The sequence below is a fragment of the Dipodomys spectabilis genome, unplaced genomic scaffold (assembly GCF_019054845.1).
Source record: "Dipodomys spectabilis isolate Male_0828 unplaced genomic scaffold, ASM1905484v1 ptg000551l, whole genome shotgun sequence".
In the NCBI taxonomy this organism is placed as follows: Eukaryota; Metazoa; Chordata; class Mammalia; order Rodentia; family Heteromyidae; genus Dipodomys; species Dipodomys spectabilis.
In genome coordinates, this window is record NW_024871228.1 from 64,771 (window position 1) to 70,770 (window position 6,000).

The window sequence follows — 6,000 nt, forward strand, 5'->3', positions numbered from 1 at the left end:
TCCTAGTTTTTTCCACCCATCCCTCCCTGGCCCTGTCCCCACAAGTTTGTTTTGTTTTTTGAGACAGAAGCTTGTGATCCTCCTGACTCCACATCCCAAGGGCTATGATTACAGGCCTATGCCACCATACTGAGCCAGCTAAGTTTTTTGATAGCATAAAAAATTACAGAGACCTCATTCAGGCCCCACATGCCCATTTGAAAGATTACAGAGACCTCTTTGCTAACATGTAAGCCAACACACTTACATTTGCCAAAAGGAACTGCAGCAATAATTTCTTTTCTTTTCTGTCCTGGGGTTTGAACTCAGGGTCTGGGTGCTGAACCTGAGCTTTGTTTGCTGAAGGTTAGCGCTTTATGTACTACACTTGAGCTACACTTTCAGCTTGTTTTGGTGTTTAATTGGAAATAAGAGTCTCATGGACTTTTATCTAGCTGCTGCAATAACTTTTTTAAAAAAATTGGAGCAGCTTTAGGTATAGAGAGAAATCAGTTGCAATATACAGGATGTTCTCACATACCTCTTTCCTCACTTTCCATGGTTACTAACTTCCTGCACTTAGTGTGGTACATTTATTATGACTGATGAGCCAATATTTGGAACATTATTATTGAAGTCTAGAGTGTATGCTAGGATTCAGTGTTTGTGTTGTATATTCTATCAGTTTTGACAACTATGTAATGACATGTATCTACCATTACAGTATTCTATAGAATAATTTCACAGTTCTAAAAATCCATGCTCTACCTAGTCATCATTCCCTTGACCCATTCCATATAACCACAGAATTTTTTTTAGTTTGTGTAGTTTTTCCCTTTCCAGATTATCATATAGCTGGAATCCCGTATGCTCTAGCATTTCAGACTGGCTTCTTTCACTTAGAAATATACATTTACAAATATACACCTGTATACAATTTCAACAAAGAAAGATAAATTCTGAAGAAGTAAATACAAAAAGGAAAGGATGGAAGCTAGACACTGGTGGCTTGTGCCTGTAATACTAACTACTCAGGAAGTGAGAGCTGAGGATCCCGGTTTGGAGCCAGCCCAGGCAGGAAAGTCCTATCTATATAGTCCTATCTACCGAAAAGACTCCTATCTCCAATAGAAAGCTGGAAGTAGTGGTAGAGTGCTTGCCTAGCATGCATGAAGCCCTGGGGTTGATTCCTCAGTACCACATAAACAGAAAAGGCCGGAAGTGGTGCTGGATCAAGTGGTAGAGTACTAGTCTTGAGCAAAAAAAGAAGCTCAGGAACAGTGTTAGCCTTGAGCAAAAAAAAGAAGCTCAGGGACAGTACCCAAGCCCTGAGTTCAAGCCTTGGGACTGGCAAAAAGAGCTGGAAGTAGAGCTGTAGCTCAACTGGTAGAATATTAGTCTTGAGCAAAAATCACAGGGACAGTGCTCAGGCCTTGAGTTCAAGTTCCAGAAACAGTACACACACACACACACACACACACACACACACACACACACACAAATAGAAAAGGAAAGAATGGGGTTTGGTCTTCTAGCAGAAATAAATTGTAGAAACTAATGGATGATAAGGGTTATTTTAATGTTTGTTTGCAAAGTCACCTTTGTGCCAACTTTGGATCTTCATGGCCATAAACCTCTTCTAGAGAAAGGATTTGTGAATATTCATCTCTCAGAAGTTTTACTTTTAGTTCGAGAAGGGAAGCTCCAAGGTTTCCTTCTACATCTGCTGATTCCCAATTAACTTCAGCTCAATACAACCTATATGCCAGTGTGGCTTATTGTGAGGTGATATATTCTATTCTCCTTCATAAGCACATATTTACTACATCTAGGGTATAGGGGGTGAGGGCCAGAACACAGGAGGCCTGGTCAAGACCAGATATCCTTCTTGCATTTCAGGGACTGAGGCTCTGTCTGAATACAGAAATAGAATAGAAGCTAAGGGCTTGCCTAGGAGTCCAGAACTGGGACCCAGGAGAGCTACTAAAGAATAAATAAGAGTAGCTATGGGACTCAATTAGGTGTCTCGGTCTATGTATCTATCAATGTATCTGTATATATATTTATCTTTTTTAAAAACATGATCTCATTAATTTTTTCTTTTTCTTTGTTTTGAGACAGTCCCACTACATTGCTGAGACTGGTTTCAACATCATAATCCTCCTGCCTTCACCTTCAGAATGCTGGTATACAAGTGTGAACCACCATACCCACAGTTGCTTTTTCTTTATTTCCCGTCTATTTGTCAGTATTAGAATGGTGAGATAACTCATTTAGACATCCACTTATTTTGCTGGTTTTATAAGTAGGAAATTTTTGTTAGAAGGTATGTTTGTTACTTTTTGTTGCTATGACAAAACACCTAAGAAAATTAAAAGAAGGAAGATTTGTTTTTATTTTTCCATTAACAAGCATTGTAATATGAGGGGGTTTCCTTGTAGTATTTCCATACGTGCACATAGTATACTTTGAAGAAATCTATTTTAATTCTCAGTATCAGTCAATGTCTGTGGGCTCTGTGACTATGAGTTAGAGGCAAGACAGAACATTCTGGAAGGGAGCAAAGGCTGATATTTGTTAACTTTTTTGACTGGGCTGAAGGAAAACTATTATCTTCCCATCTCTGCTTCTTGCTTGTAGCTGAGATTACAGGATATCAAGCCAGCATTGCATAAACTTGTTTTTTTTCTTGTACTTGTATGAAGGAATTGCCATTTAACAAAGCAGTTTATGGATATACTATATCTTGGTCAATGTCATCTCTTTCAATATTCTCACCCATCCCTCCCCTACCTACTTCTTTCTTTACTCTTCTTAATTTTTTAGGACTATACATTGGATTTTTGACTGTTTGCTCCCCCTCTTCTCCTCTTCAACCATCTACCTCTCTCCCCTTGACTCCACCCCACCCCTTTTGAGTACTACATAAGCTACATCATTTCAGAAGTGTCTGAGTCAGCTTTGGAACCAGCTACATCTAAGAAGAGGGAAGGCTTGAATTTTGAAGGTAGGTGGACTAGGTGGAGAGGGTATGGGAGCAATGTATCTTGATCAATATTACCCCTTTCATCATTCTCCCTCATCTCTCCCAACACCACCATCCCCACAATTTTCCTAGTTCCATTTTTATAAGTATACATAGAATATTATGACTGCATTTGCCCGCCCCTGAGTTCCAGTTTCCTGGAATTCCAGCAACTGGGTTTGCTCTTTTATAGTCTTTGTCCTCTCTTCATTTGTCTTCTCCTTCACCTCTCCACACACCTCAACTTGATCATAATGTATGTTCTTTTAAATATGAATTTGATTTGCAAAGATTGTTTTCATTCTAAAAATATTTTTATTGTTATTCAAAGGTGATGTACAGAAAGGTTACATTTTCATAAATCAGGTAATGAGTACATTTCTTTTAGGACAATGTCACCCCTTCACTCCTTAAATTTCATTTTTTTAAAGTTTTCATTTGTTTTGGTGCTAGTGCTCTACAACTTCAGCCACACTCGACTTTGGCTTTTTGGTGGTTAATTGGATATAGGAGTCCCGGGGAGTTTTCTGTCTGAGTAGGCTTTGAACTATAATCCTGAGATTTCATCCACATCAGTAGCAAGGATTACAGTCATGAGCCACCTGTGCCCAGCTTACTTTTTTTTTTTTTAAACAAAAAAAAGCACTCAGAAGACAGGTTTACTCAAAATAATCATGTATATTTCAGTAAACTTAAAATTTTTTTTGTCTGATAACTGCCACACATTCTTCCTATCCTGTTATTCCTGAATTTAAGTTGCAAAAAGAAGCAGTGGCAAAAAAGATTCCTTAGATTTGCAATAAAACATAGACAAGGGAAATATATGCTTAAAATTAGAAAACAAAACTTGGCTCTTAGTTGAAACTATTTCTTTGTTCATACTTTAGAATGTAGTTTTGTTTGGTGTAATAATTGAAAGGTTACTGCATTTGCCATGTGTGGCCTTCCAGATACTTTTGGGATACATATGTTGAGGTGAATTCCATGGTGGTCACATTTCCTATAAATCTAATGCTGTCTGGCAGACCCTTCTATTCAGTTTTCTGATATCTTATCAAGGATTAGTAGAGGGGCAAGAATTCTTGCCTGATTGGTTTCCACAATGCAGCCATTTAACACCATCTCATCCAAAATGATGTGTACTTTATTCAGATTAAACATTATATCGAGTTCACTCACTCGGCTGAAATATTCATCTAAAACGTCCACAAAATTGTGGATGAATTCATAAACAGCCATGTCATTCTCAGTGTCATTCACTCCAACCACAATGAAGAGAGCTGCATACTGCTGGTAGATCAGCTTAAAGTCCTTATATTCAATGAAAGAGCACTGTTCACTGGATGGTGACAGACAGCTCTTGATGACCTCTGTTTCCAGAAGGGTCCGCGTATTAATCTCTATATGTTCATAGTACTTAGAAAGCCGAGTCTGCCCTTAACCATTAGAAAAATTTTTATCATTTATTTTCTTGTCAGCGTTTTTCTAAAAGAAGTGACAAGTTATGACAGGAGATGGCTGAAACTGGAACCTGAGGAGGCGTACTCTTGCGGTGCACAAGGAAGGAACACAAAGATTGAGCAAAAGCTTCCTGGAGAAGAGGCTCTTCAGCAACGCCGTGGAGCTGTGGATCATCCAGAGACACTCCGAGTGGCCAGAGGCTGGCAGTCTGGCATCTGCTCCGCCTTCCCCACGGAGACTGGCTCCCCAGCCCTCCCCAGCTGCACGGTGCAGGCTTCCTCGGGGCAGTCATTTTGGCTGTTCGATTTGCAAGGATTTTCTTGATTTTGTATGTGTGTTCATTAAGACTACATTGATCTAGACTAGGCACTCGCGGCTTTTATCTGTAATCCTACTACTCAGGAGGTTGAGATCTGAGGATTGTGGTTCAAAGTTAGTCCAGGGAGAAAAGTCTAAGAGACTCGTATCTCCAATTAACTAGAAAGGTGCAAGACTGAAGGTTTGGCTCAAGTGGTGGACCATCAGCCAGGAGTGAGAAGCAAAGCAACAGCACAAGGCTCTGAGTTCAAACCTGGTACCAGGATACACAAACAACAAAAATCTACACTACCATTGTTTTCTTTTGTTGAATTGTGGTCTTGTTGGGTTTGGTAACAGGGTAAAGCTGCGCTTGTACAATGAGTTTCAAAGAGTTTGCTTCCTGTCCATTTGATTAGTTTGATTTGGTAAAGAGTGCATTACCCAGTAACTCCACAACCAGAAAGGACTTCAGGGAAGTGTGTGAATAGCGCTCCTATTGAATACAAGATGCATGGACACAAAGAGCCAGGGGATTTCCTCCCAAAAGTTCCATAAAGACCCCCAAAGAACTACAAATAGCCACTCTCTCTTGGGATTGTGCTTGATTGGGAATTTTCCTTTGCTTTTCCATTCCTTTCTAAATGAACAGACTTCTATACTTTGCTCTCATCCTTCACTAACTGTGAATTTTATTTTTCAAATCCATGAGACAAAGGTCTACACACTAATAGCACTCTTTTCTTATACTATGCAGTTCTCAGAGTGTGGCCCTTGGATAAGAGCAGAAACATGGTAGAATTGCAAATTCTCAGACTTCAACCTAAACCTACTGTTACTGCATCAGAAACTCTGGGGGTAGCCAGTAACCATGGTTTTTGTTTGTTGGATTGTAGATGTGCCAATCCTGGAGCCTTCAGCAATTTTTTTGGTGGCATATTCTGGCCTTGTAAGAATTTCTCTGATTAGGCAGTAAGTGTTGAACATTTTTCCATAAAGACACTGGACTCTGAAGAGGAATAAAAATGTTCTTGATCTAATTTCTTAGGTTCAGTGCCTGCTTCTGTTGTTTATCAACTACTTTTAGCTAAAATTAGTCATATGCTGAGGTGGCTTAGAGTGGCATGTTCTAATCCCTATTTATTCAAAGGCCATAGAAAGATGTTTGTAATTATGGTGTTGAAAAATATTTACTGTTCTCTTTCTACTGAACAATAATGTATTAAAAAGTGATTTCT

The 6,000-nt window shown here is 39.2% G+C and overlaps 1 pseudogene; it reads right to left on the bottom strand.

Moving 5' to 3' along the window:
* Positions 1–4,039: 4,039 nt before the first annotated feature.
* Positions 4,040–4,467, bottom strand: LOC122099977 (annotated as a pseudogene).
* Positions 4,468–6,000: the final 1,533 nt, after the last annotated feature.